Below are 14,773 nucleotides of genomic sequence, written 5' to 3'. Positions count from 1 at the left end.
CTTTTTTCGTATTTCCGTTTTTAAACGAAAAACAAACTATCAAAACGTACACGGACCCTCACGGTAACCAGCCACGGCCGCGTCATCCGTTTCTATGCAGGTTTCCAGGAAGTGAATACCCACAATCCCGTAACCACCTCCCACATGTGAGAGAGCCCCCATCGTGCGCCCCATGATCGCGCCGCAGTTTATATTTCTTTTAAAAAAATGGATACGGAAGGGCGGCTACGTGGCGTAGTGGGCAAGGCGCTCACCACGAATGCGGAGACGCTGGGCTCGCCTGTTCGAGCCCAGCGCTCCACATTGCTTTCAGTTTAGCTGGTCGTTCATACTAATACACATTGGCCGTATTAGGGGGTGGGAAACTGATGGGTGGGGATCGGGCGTTGTGGACAGCGACTCCTACAGGTCGGTTGGTGCGCCTGTGCAGTAGAATCAGGAAGTGTCGGGGTCAGCGTGAGCCTCCCACGCGTTACTCCTCGCCGCTGAGAGATCGAGCTGCGCAGGTGAAAAGATGCGACTGCTGTTACCTCAAGTACCGGAGGGGACTTGTGCTATGTATGACTTTGTCCACATTGCAGCCGGCTTGTGGGAGGCAAGAAACAGCGTTCCTGACAGGGGAGGGTTGAATTGGATGATACGAAATTGGGATGGGAGAAAAATATAGAAAATGGGAGAAAAAGTGGATAAAAAAAAAAAAAATGGATACGGAAACGGGTGGCGGTTGGAAGTTGTTTTAACTTGAAAGTAAAGGGGGGAAAGTAGGTCGGCCTCGCGCCGCCGTTAGATAATGAATGGGGTGGACGCTAGGGCCTGGAAGACGGTTAAAGGCCTGGGCCCTCATTCATCAATTGTGTGCGTAGAAATGTTCTATTTCCACACGTAAGCACGGAATGTAGAACTAGTGTACGCACAGGGAAGTCGGGATTCATCACACGGTGCGTACGCAGGCTCTATGCTCCTCCGTGTTGATGAATACCACTTTGTTCTACCGTCAATGCTCGTGCATGATTATCCATATATGGTCATGAAAATGAGGAAACACCCCCCATGGGATGTGAAATAATGGACTGACCCGAGCGGAACTCTGAGAAACTCCACGAAGATTGTTGTGCTGCTGTCGAACCAAGAAGACACTATCGCGTATTATGGGATAAATAAAAGGCGGACTTGTAAACGGTGATGTCAGATATCAACGGCTCCCTAAGACCATTGCTGCAATTCTGCCTGGACAGCTCAAAATACTAATAAAGACCGTTCGTTGACCACTGTTTGGGGTTGGTTGTGTGTCATTATAACCGTGCTGTAATATGAATGCCTTTATTAGTTGTGTTCGATTGGCTATATGATTTTTAGAGGCATCTATTTTGTTGTCGGCTAATAAAGACCGCGCTGGAATATGACTGCCTTTTCCCGTGTTGTTTGATTAATACCCAGGGATTAAAGTTCTCCTCAATTTTATTCCAAATTGCGATGGATCTCCCGTCAATTTTCTACCTGCTGCATATGATTTCTAGAGGCATACTACAATCTATTTTGATGTCAGTATTGGGTAGCCTATATAAACAATAATAGAGAGCATATACAAGAACAATGAATCTCACTGCATGTATGATGTAGCCTGCCTTTCAATACATGAACTTGAATTCCATCATGTTTGTGTGCGGGACTCACAAGGCTGTTGTCACAATGGGTGGTACCGGTACAGTAATAATTACAGTCCACACAATATCACGATCCATGCCATAGCCTATGTTCTATTAGGACATGATCTGTGACGACAAATGTTCTAGAATGTTTGAAGATATCATACTCTGACAGCATGCTTATGATCAACAAAAATGCGAACTTGAATCCCATCATATACATAGTCTGTCCACTATAGTGTCATTGCAATGCGTTTTCTATTCTTTCTTATACAGTAAAAAGGGGGAAGAACACTATATTCATATGACTTGTATTCTGCTTACAGCTTCGAAATTCCACTTGTTTCGTTTAACGTAAAGCCTTTTAAATATAATCAAAACGTTCCCGTGTTTCTGCGGTCTGCGCAGAATAATAACGAGTTGAGCTTTATGATTTATGATGAATTGAAAATGGGGGACCCTGATGTAAACAAGACGAAAGTTGGTCTGCATCCCCAATTAACAATTGTATGTACTGAGCTGTACTGTACTGTACCCATTCTGCAATCTGTTAATAAACTTTTCAATCAATCAATCAATCAAGCTACGCGGAGCGCAGTCAGTCAGTAGCCTACACCCTGTATATTCCGATAACGCTATATAAACCATGCTGCATTCATTCTGGGAGAAAGATCTATTATTCCAAATGCTATTTATAGGGTTTTGACCATAATTACACTACTGTTGCTATTTTACAATGAACTATAATGAACTACGGTTCGTACAGAACATGCCAGTGTTATTATGCACAGAAGCTCATTTCCTTGTTGTAATAATATATTCTACCACTGGGCGCCAGGTACGCCTGGTCTGACCTGTGCGTAGATGTAAGCACGGAGTCAAGTTCAAATCAAAATTGATGAATCCCACTCTTTGCTTAGAAATGATCGTACGCACAGGGTAAGCACAGATCTGTGCGTAGAACACGTTGATGAATGAGGGCCCTGGGGTTTTCCGCGCACTTTACTGACAGACACAAGCCGGGTGGAGAACCCGGCTTGTGTCTAAAAGTCAGAAATGTGATGATAAAAGTCAGATACGAAGCCTCTCGATGTCTCCCTTTCATAGAAGAATTTGTGATATCTGTGGTGCTCAAGTGGTATCTTTAACGGGACTCCATGAGCCTTCAAAGTTGCTAATAACTGTATATAGAAATAATAAGTGGAGCTGGGCCCCGTTCCATGTACCGGGATAACCGAGTTAGCCGGATAACTTTATCAGGCTAACTGTGTTAGCCTGACTTTCCGATTTCATGTACCTGGATTTCCCAAATCACCATGACAACATATCCAAAAGTTTGAGCCTGCTCGAAAGCAGAGTTCAAGTTCAAGTTAGCCTGAACTATCGCCACGCCCCCGCAAAGAAGTGACAGCCCGTTTCCTGAAACTATTCCCACAGTCTACGATCTGCATTATACCATTCTGAATTACGTTTTTGTGCTCCATTCTTCCAGAGGGGGCTTTTGAAATGTAAAATAGACCCAAAATGCTGATATTAAATTCACTTTGTCCTAAATAATGCACGTTATATATACCGTGGCGACGGTGGCGCTCGCTCGTGCGATGTACACATGATGTGGTTATTTTAATTGTAACTGGGATTAAGATGTCTGATGAGATGCGCTGTTTGACGGATTTGAGAAATTGAATGAGCCGTTGACGTCACATTAATTAATGAGGATAAAGAGATAAAATTCATTCAAAACAACGGATATTCTAAACACGGGTCTCTCGTTCATTAATGTATAAACAATGAATTTATCCCATCTGGCCCAGTGGCCCAGCGGTAGTGCTCATCCCTGCCAGTTCAGCGACCGGGGTTCAAATCCCCGTGTTTCCAATATGATTTTTTTGAATATAATATTAATGATTATACGCCAAAGTAGCCTGGTTTTAAGTTAAAATATTATAAATCTACATGCATTGAGGATGTCATTCTTTATATAGCTCTCAACGTGCACCAAATTGAATTATTCCTATATTGCAAAAAGAAGGAAAAGACTAGGGCCTTGAACCCCGGTCGTCCGTGTGAAAGTCAAAAGAAGAACCCGTTACACCACAGAGAAGATAAGTAAAAGATTGACTATACATCAATCAATGGGTAAGAGAGCCGTATCGTAATTCTGTATAACAGTTAACTAATAATTTTCGCTAGCAAGATCTCATTTGATTATTCAATCCAGCAGGCAAGTTTAAAGAAATATAATCTGATTGATTGAGGTAATGAGGGACTTAGAATTAGCCTATAGATAACGCATTTAACTTGTCGGCGAGGCGATTGAGCCTATTGCAATCTGTCAATAAAGTCTTAAATCAATTAATCAATCAATGCCGTTGAGAATCAGGGTCTCTGCCATCGATACGTGCTGGCTTTCCACCTAAAACGGGAGCGCGCATCTAGCCTGACTTGAGCCTGACTCTCAAGTCTGGCTTGAGTTAACGAGACTGAATCCTCCTTTGTGAAACAGGAAAATCCCGGCTTTGAACATCGGGTTAACTGAAGCTGGATAATGGACATGTTGATCGACTTAGTTGAACCACGTACATGGAACGGGGCCCTGGTAAGGTTAAATTTGTTCTGAATTTCATGATAGCTACAGAAACCCCGTTTGTTGAATATATCTCCCAATGTATGTATGCCTTGCTTTTCCCATTTGGGATATCTGATAGGTCGTTGTGCAATAAGGAGTGCATTGTTATTAAATATGGGAGAATGGCTATGCCATTTGTGTTGGTTAGTGAATTTTTTCTGTGTGTCACGCCATATTCGAATCACATGTGTTATAAGAGGGCCAAATTTCAAGTCGTATTGCTTAATTGGTAATTTGATGTATACTATATCCTGCAATCTATGTGGTGCCACTATGTTTTCTTCTAATGTTCTCCAGGATACAGATGCTTGAGGTTCAAACCAGGTGCTCAGTGGTCTTAAAGAGAACGCTTTAAAATAGTGGTAGAAGTCTGGAAATGCTAAACCTCCGTCGGCTTTGTTCCTCTGTGCAGTAGATCTTTTTATTCGTGGGGGTTTGTTATTCCAAATAAATGTATATGCGGTGGAGTGTAATTTTTTCCAGTAATCAGCAGGAGGGGGTAACGGTAACATTGAACTAATGAAGTTGATTCTAGGTAAAACATCCATCTTAACTATTGATACTCGGGCCTGTACTGAGTTTTTAAGTTTTGACCACCTGTCAAAGTCATTTGTGATCCTATCTAGAAGTCTTGTATAATTATACTTCACCGTTTGGCATATAGTAGGGAATATTTCAACTCCAAGACATCTAAAATGTTCTACCATTGGTATATTTCCTGGAAGGAGTGTTGCCTTCGCAGAGACATTAACACTATGGCGTCCGTCCACGAGTATATACGTGTTTCGATTCCATGCGTTATGGTCCAGAGCCACGTATATACTCGTGGCAAGTTGTTATTGTTTTATTCCATATTTATAACGGTTATTAGGTCCCCGATCCACTTGCAGGATCTTTCCACATATTTGATTTTCGAAACATGCAATACCGGCCAGATCCGCTTAGGGGCGCCATCGCTCCACTGCAGTATCATTGAGGGGATTTTAAAGAAAAATTATTTTACAGTCTGTGGGCGGATCATATGAGCCTCAGTTCCAAACGAAGACCCTCCATCTTTGATCACCTTACTGAACGTATTTTTCAGCCTGGAATAATGGGATTTATGATTAGCCAATGTACATATCGATCTACCAGAATCTGATGACTAATGAAGAAATGCTGCTGGCGATCACATGGCCTGACGGTAGGATAATATTACCCCAAATTACAGCTGGATTGGACATTGTTTTATAACCTAACGTGATAGCCCACTGACATTGGCTACCTGAACGCACACTCTATTGCTAATCAATAATACTAATCGGCGTTCCCCGCCGCCCCCATTTCATCCATAGATGCTCTGTAATAGTCTGGATGCTACGCAGTTTGTTTTATTTCATTCGTATATATACAGCAGAAATGGCGTTTGATATAACGGCGCCAACGTTTAGCCTTTTTTTCAGCTTCCTGAAGAAAAGGCTAGACGAAAAGCGCGATAAACCTTATATTCACGACGCTATAAAATGACAACCAACTGATGGATTTTTATTTTTAATTTTTTTTAAAGATTTCTTTTTTGGCGTTTTATCGCTTTATTTCTACTGGGCAGTCCAGTAGAGAGAGACAGAGGAGGAATGGGAGACAGAGTGGGGGGAAGACATTCGGCCAATAACGACGGGTTCGGGAGTCGAACCCGGGTCGGCCCGGATTTTTATTTTCTTTAAGCCATTATGAAGGCACGGTTTATGCACTCAAGTGACAATGAGAATGGACAGATAGCAATACTATAAATGATATATATAGCTCTTAGAAAGTACATCGGTTTGTAAACAATCCTCTGTCCTCTGAGGCCTAAATCGCCGCGGGACTTTGGTCGCCATAGTGTTAAGTGGGAGGAAGGCCGATTTTGGCCAGTTTATCCTAAATCCCGATAGACTGCCAAAATCATCAATCAACTTAAGAAGATGAGGCAGTGAGTTAGTAGGGTTTTGCATGAACAATATTACGTCGTCCGCATATAAACTAATATGATGTTGTGTGCCCTTAATTGAGATTGGCTCTATGGATTGGGATTGTCTTATATACTGTGCTAAAGGCTCTAAGGATAAATCAAATAATCCGGGACTAAGAGGGCAACCCTGTCTAGACGAGCGCGACACAGGAAAGTGTGCGGAGATGAATTTACCTGTTATTATCATGGCCGATGAGTCTTTGTATAACACTTTTATCATATTAATGAATCCGTTTCTTAACCCCATCCTTCCGAGTACTGCCCATAAATAAGACCATTCCAATCTATCAAAGGCTTTCATCGCATCCAAGGATAATACAGCTGTAGGTACAATGGCATCCTTACTGGCGTCTAACATATGTAGTAACCGTCTTATATTATCCGTGATCAGACGGCCTTTTATAAATCCAGTCTGATCAGGATGAACTAAATATGTCATATGCTTTTGAAGTCTGATGGCTAGTACCTTAGCATACAGCTTAATATCGGTTCCGAGGAGGCTTAAGGGTCTATAACTACCACAATCGGTGGGGTCTTTGTCTTTTTTAAGGAGCACAGTTATGAGTGCAATATTGCCGTTCTTATGGAAATTCCCCTCTTTGATCGAGTATAAAATCATATCTAGTAATAGGGGTCCAATTACATCCCAACATGATAGGTACAGTTCTGGAGGTATACCATACCAGCCCTTCCAGGAGCCTTACCAATTAGCATTTCAGATATAGCCTCCCTAAGTTCCTCTAGTGTAATAGGTGTGTCTAGCTGTTTAGCGTCTTCTTCTGATAGTTTAGGTAGATTAATTTGATTAAGAAATGTATCCAGTTTATTTTGATCGAAAACCAATTCTGATTTGTACAAGTTGGAGTAAAACTCTTTAAAGGTGTCGTTAATTTTTTCGGGGTCTGTAACAAGTCCTTGTTGGTTCTTAACCCTTTCTCCGCCGATGACGTGTTAAGACGTCATTCCTCGCCATGCTTAATCTGCCAATGACGTTTTACAGCGTCTTTGAGATCAATATTTCAAATTTCTGTCATGGTATTCATATTTCACCCACGGATCCTTGACTGGTGCTGTAGGACTCCGCTCAACTCTCCAGCGATTCAATACCGCCACCTGGTGGCCGATCAGCGAGTTGCCAAACCGGAAGTGTGGCCGGAAGTGCTTGGTGTCACCCCTATTCGGTCCGCCACTCGCTATCGCTCGCAGGACTCCATCTGGACACACTGGATAATCGATCCGTTGCCATAACTCGATAAACAACATTATTTGGACGTATATAGTATTATACAACCCGGAAATGGTTCGCCGAGATCAACATCCCATAATAGCGATCTTTTTGCTCCAGTATCATCCCCCATCGCTACGAGGAAGCTGCGGTGAGTTTCAGCGTTTTTGATTATTATTATCCATACAAACTCTCTTCTCTAGGGAATCAGTCTGTCCTCTTCTTTGGCTCCTCCTGCATTCCTGCATTCCTGTGTGTTAGTTGGTTGGATCCACTACACTCCGGTTACTACTGAACGGACGTGTTTTTGCGGACCTCCCAAACTTTCAAACTTTAGACAGTTTTCTTTCTTTCTACCATTTTTTAACCAGTGATCTTAACTGATCACTGTGACTTTTGCTCTTATCGTTTATACTGTTGGATTTATTGGTTTTATGTGACTTTTTACTGGACGTGACCTAAAGCTATCGGCGCTTGTTGTTGCCATAGCTACAGCTACACGCTACAGTACTCACAGTGCTAAACTCCCCCGAGGAAATGGCTCCAACATCAGATGTCGCAGAAATGCGAACGGAACTAAAGACCATCGAGATACTAGTAATGGATCTTCTCAAGCGTCAAACGGAGCTCATGTCCAAGCTGGCTAGCATGGAAAAAGCGGACGCAGGCTGCACTAGTAGTCCCTCCTGGGCGACAGTGGTGAGGGGCCGAAGGAAGCTCTCCCTTCCTCTATATGATCCCTTTGATTCACCTCAACTATCAAACCGATTCAATCCTCTTTGTAATGATCCCAGCCTCCTAGGCTCTCCCTCGCTTCCGTCTCCTGCTGCTAGTACTGTAGCTTTGCTCAAAGACTATCCGATGCTAGCTACTAGCCTAGCTACTAGCCAGGCTCCAAGCGAAGCTACCAGGACGACGGCCCTCTCCAGCTCACAACTCAACCATGGAAATATATCTACAACCCAGAGCAGAAAGCGCTCTGCCCTGTTTGCTCTCGCATCGCCAAGCTCCCCAGACTCACGCGATGGGTCCGACTCCCCAAAGTTTAAACGTCCTCGTCTGCGGTGCTCTGCAGCCCATGCCAGTATGATCATTCAAACGGCGAGTGTCATCGATGGAAATGCCGCTGTGAACGAGCCCCTCCACACGGCGCTGCTGCTCGACCAACCATCAAACCCCGCCAACAATGTAGACGCTACTCCTGCGGCTTTTCACCATAGAAACCTGGCCATCTACGACGGGGAATGCATCCAGGAACAGCCAGAGATCCTACTCATCGGAGATTCCATCACCAGGTTTTTGCAAATACCACACGGCATTACGTATTGTTTTTCCGGTTTAAAAGTTACTGACTTACTTGAGTGTACTCCCGAAATCATCGAGAGATATCCGTCCGCCCACACCGTTATCATTCATATCGGAGCAAATGACGTAATGGCTAGACAATCCGTTAAACTCCAATCTGACTTTGAATCACTAATACTCACTATTGAAAGCCTGGGTAAAATATGCATTGTGTCTGGCCCCATTCCATCCATAGGTCGTGGATCTGAGCGATTTAGCCGTCTGTTCTGGTTGCACAAATGGCTACAGACCCACTGTACTACTATAGGACGTTGCTATATAAATAACTTTGATCTGCTCTGGTCCAGGAAAGACCATTACAGACCCGATGGCATCCATCCAAACATATCAGGGGTAAATGTGCTAATACATAACGTCATACAAAGTATAGCATCACTGGCCTGACAACCAACCATATCTAGCTCTGTAGACTATATACAGAAGCAGCCTAAACTACAAAAAAACACGTTGAGTGTCATCCCGATTCTGATCACCAAAAGACTAATCAATTACTCATTATCACGTCCCATATGTAAATCTAACCTTATCAATATCAGTGTTCAACCACAGACTATCTCACACCCCACTACAGAACCCGTACAGCTAAAACTAGCACTGTTCAACGTTAGAGCGCTGAAACAAAAATCATTTCTGATAAATGAACTCATAGTAAAACATGGTGTACATTGTATGTTTTTAGTAGAGACATGGTTAGACAATATCACTGGTGTAGCAACACTGATTGAGACCTGCCCTTCCAATTTTAAATTCTATCAATCAAACAGACAGAGTGGGAGGGGAGGCGGAATAGCAGCAATCATCTCCACTCAATTTGTGTGCAATGATATTGACCTGGGAAAATTTTTATCATTTGAATACCTTGCTATTGTATTGAAAACAGAAATGCCAGTAATATGTGTGACATTGTATCGACCACCAAGGTACTCGCCACTCTTCATACAGGAATTTTCAGAACTCATATCGATCTGCATTACCAGGTATGATAGAATCATTCTTAATGGAGATCTAAACATTCATATCAACAAAAAGGATGACCCCAGGGGTTGTGAGTTTCTGAACCTACTGGACAGTTTTGGACTGATGCAACATGTTCACGAGGCCACCCACCAACATGGCAACACTCTGGACCTACTAATAACAACAGGGCTGAACATTGAGAATATATCAGTAAAACAAATTCCAATTTCTGACCATTATTGTGTGTTCTATGGTACAAGCCTAATATTACATAAGACCAGAAGCGAATTCCTAGTTCACAGAAGGCTTCTGGACGCTAGAGCTGAAGCAAAATTCTCTAGTATGATGAAATCATATGACAAATGCAGTGAATCCTCCTTAAATCAGCAAGTGCAAAACTTCCACAGCACCTTGTCAACTGTGTTAGATACTGTTGCCCCTCTAAAGGTTAAAAAGGTAAAAACTGATAGAATCTCTCCATGGCTAAATAAAACCAATGTTAAAGTTAACAAGAGAAAATGTAGGATAGCCGAGCGAAAATGGAGGAAACTCAAACTCACAGCTCACTTTAATTTATACAAAGACGCCATGGGCGCATACAATAAGGCAATACAACTTGCGAGAAAGGAATATTTTTCCAAAATGATCTCAGAAAATATAGGTAACTCCAGGGTACTTTTTTCCACCATTGACCGGCTGATTAACATACCACCCCCCCCCATATACTGCAGCAATCAGCCACAAAATGTGAAGAGTTCGCAGTTTTCTTTAATGAAAAAATATCATTGATTAGAGCAAGCATTACCGCTGATATAGATCTGGCTGTGAGTGAAAACCCACCTGAGATAACTATGGGGGAATTCACATGTATTACATTACCTGACCTCTGTAAGATTGTCTCTGAGTGTAATTCCGCCACCTCCTGCCTCGATCCTATACCAACAGCATTTCTCAAGCGGGTGTTTGATAGTGTCTCAAATCATGTCCTTGAAATCATAAATATGTCTCTTCAAACAGGCACTTTTCCAGATGCATTTAAAACGGCTGTAGTAAAACCACTACTAAAGAAAACAAACTTAGATGTAAACGAACTAAAAAGCTATAGGCCAATATCGAACCTTCCATTTATCAGCAAGATATTAGAAAAGATAGTCTCAGTACAAATAAACTCCTTTCTCAAAGATAATAACATCATGGAGGAACTACAATCAGGTTTCAGAACAAATCACAGCACTGAAACTGCCCTTACCAAAATAGTTAGCGACCTCAGGCTAAACTCCGATGCTGGCAAAGTCTCAATTCTTGTCCTATTGGACCTTAGTGCAGCGTTCGATACGATTGACCATAATATCTTGATCAGTCGTCTTGAAAGACTGGTTGGCTTTTCCGATCATGTACTAAATTGGCTCATAACATACATTAAGGGGAGAAGGTTCTATGTTAAGCTTGGAGACAATGTATCCGAGGAACATGACAGCAATTTTGGAGTCGCACAAGGAAGCTGCCTTGGTCCATTACTCTTCTCACTATATATGCTGCCCCTCGGGGACATCATTCGAGACCACAATGTATGCTTCCATAGTTATGCTGATGATACACAACTATATATCTCCGCAGAACCAAATAACACTACAGCCATACAGTCCATTACAAATTGTCTGTTAGCAATAAACAAGTGGATGAACAATAACTTCCTAAAATTAAACGAAAGCAAGACCGAAATCCTATTGATCGGCCCAAAAGCGAAAAGGGAAGTGCTTTGTAAAAACCTGGGGAGTCTGTCATCCTATGTAAAGACTGAGGTTACAAGCCTAGGTGTCATCTTGGACTCAGACCTGACCTTTAAGTCTCATATAAATAAGGCCATGAAAACGTCATTCTTCCACCTAAGAAACATAGCGAAAGTAAGACCTTTCGTAAATAAAAAGGATGCAGAGAAACTTATTCATGCTTTTGTATCAAGTCGGCTTGACTATTGTAATGCACTGTTCACTGGTCTTCCCAAAGCAACCATTGGGAAGCTTCAGCTTATCCAAAACTCTGCAGCTCGATTACTAACTCATACAAGGAGAAGAGAACATATCACTCCAGTCCTGGCCACTCTGCACTGGCTTCCAATAACTCATAGAATTGATTTTAAGGTCCTTTTCCTAACATATAAAGCTCTTAATGAGCAAGGCCCAAAATACATAGCAAATTCCCTAGTTAGTTATCTGCCCTCAAGAACGCTACGGTCATCCACTACAGGTTTACTAGACACGCCCAGAAACCAAAAAAGGATAGGAAGTATGGCATTTGCCAACTATGCCCCAAAACTATGGAACACACTACCAACACACATCAGAAACGCCAGCTCTATACACATTTTTAAAGGAAAATTAAAAACGTACCTATACAGTCTAGCTTACAAATAGTTATGGCTTGGAAAAACCTGATGGATCCATGAGGCTAGGATAAGCCTTGTGGACCCAACTTTTTAGATGAAGGAACGGGTACATAGGAGACACGCCTCCAGTTTTTCAAAAGTTTTTGACACGCCTCAGCTTCTGAGCTGAACGGTCGTGTTTTTGCGGACCTCCCAAACTTTCAAACTTTTTAGATGAAGGAACGGGTACATAGGAGACACGCCTCCAGTTTTTCAAAAGTTTTTGACACGCCTCAGCTTCTGAGCTGAACTGTCGTGTTTTTGCGGACCTCCCAAACTTTCAAACTTTAGACTGTTTTCTTTATACGTTTTTCTTTTTCTTTCTTTCTACCACAATACACGGCCACTGATGGATCCATGGGACTTGGTAAAGCACTATGGACCCAACTATGACCACTGATAAAAACGTAACTACACTAGCGCTATAAGAGCTAAACATTGCTACCTACCATACAAGTGCATTGGTTTAGTGCACTTCCGGTTGCCACTGAGCGGAAATGTTTGTGCGGACCTGTTCTCCCAAACTGGTAAGCAAATGACTGTTTTTACGTTATTTTCATTTTTACGTTACTATTATTATTATTATTTCTTTTTTAAACATTGATCTTAACTGATCACTGTGACTTTATTGCTTTTATCGTTATATATGCCTATAATTGTGTACAGCACTTTGAGCTACATGACATGTATGAAAGGTGCTTTATAAATACTTACTTACTTACTTACTTACAAACTGCTATGATCAATATATCACCCATACTACATGAAACATTTAACGTCGGTCATTGCATTATAAACGACCCCCCCCCCCCCCCCCCCCCCTCCGGTCACCAGCAGATGATGAGTCATGACGTTTAGGACCTTGTACAATTGAAATTTTTAATCTGGCGTCAATCGCTATCAAACTGCATTTGATGATCTAATATATGCATAAATGGCTATAACTCACGTTCTATGAAATACTGCAGAAAACGATAAAAACATATTTATACTCTAGACCGTATTTTTGTATGAATCTGTGAATGAAAAAGTAAAACGTTCCTCCTACACCCTGAACGATAGCTAATCGATGTTGAATGGGCCATAGTAATGTCAATTTAGCAATACAATTTAAAAAGTTATAGCCCTGCAAAGTAGGTGAACATCTCCATAGACAAATAGAGCTGGCAGACTGGCTACAAGGATGGATATAAGCGTGGCAGAGAAAGGGTTAATAATAGGGATATCTGCAAATTTTGCGTTGGAACGTATCTTCATAGCTAGTAGGTGACTTGGTTTAGAACCATGAAAGTAATAATCTTGTCTTGTGCTACGTATTTGAAATTCAGATTGTTGTCTTAAAATGGAGTTAATCTCCTTTTTTAACACATTAATTTGAGTCTCCAATCGAGCCGAGTAGTTGTGTTGTAAAGAGGAGAACAACGAGGAGTAAAGCATTTCCAGCTCTGCCAATTTGGAACAACGATTCTTACGTAGGTTGGAGGCAAAGACCGTAGTGTAATCCTTAATAAAACCCTTTACCGACATCCATAACATTCTGGGATCCTGTACTGAATTCGCATTACTCCGCAGGAATTTAATAAGTTCAACTTTGAATTGTATTATGTATTCATTGTTTTTCAGCAATATCGAGTTAAATCGCCATCTTGGGGCTCGGGATGACAGTATACCAAATGAACCTTTCAGGAGTAAATAGCTGTGATCTGATAGTGCATTAGGCACCATTTCCACGTCATAGCTATCAAATAGTCTAGGGGATGCAAAAACATAATCTATCCTGGAAAATGTCTTGTGTCTTGCAGAGCGAAACGAGTAATCTCGGGCCGTTGGGTTGAGTAATCGCCATAGGTCATTTACACCTGTATTCTTGGCCCAATGCTTTAGTGCATTAGATGCATGTTTATGATCATTGGAAATGGTGAGATTAGATTTATCCCTCACGGGATCCCAATTAGCATTAAAATCCGCGCCAATTATAAATGAATACTCAGGAAGGTTCAACATTGCACTAGTGAGTGTAGCGTAAAATTTAGGCTAATACACATTTTAAATATTTTTTATAAACTGATTAACACTACCATTATTTCCGGCGCTGTGATCACAGCGCAGGCGCACCAGGCAGCCAACGCCGAAAATAATGCCGTTTTGAGCAGTTTATAAAACAATATTTAAAATGTTTATTAGCAACGCCGAGCTTTCAAACCATCCTGTATCTCTGTCCGAAACCCTCGTGCAACCGTGAGTACCTTTGAAACGTCTCTGTGATTCTTGTATAACGAACAGTTCGGGCAGAACCAGTCCTTCATGGTCAACATACGTTGGTCTCCTATCGAGGAGCAAGTGACTGTGGATTCACTCGGTGCATCACAGTCACGAAAGGGGCTTCTAGCCGGCTAGCAGCTCTGTAGCTCAGCGTGCCTCTTGACTGAGAGGTTAGCTCACATGGCGACGCTGCACCCCGGCGGTCCGGTTTAAGAACCCGGTTTAGGAGGACATCCATCTGTCCCCCCACCACCCGTCCGTCCGTCGGCCCGTT

Source organism: Notolepis coatsorum, assembly GCF_963971535.1.
Source record: "Notolepis coatsorum genome assembly, chromosome: 15".
NCBI classification, from domain to species: domain Eukaryota; kingdom Metazoa; phylum Chordata; class Actinopteri; order Aulopiformes; family Paralepididae; genus Notolepis; species Notolepis coatsorum.
Note: the sequence above shows the minus strand (reverse complement) of the source record.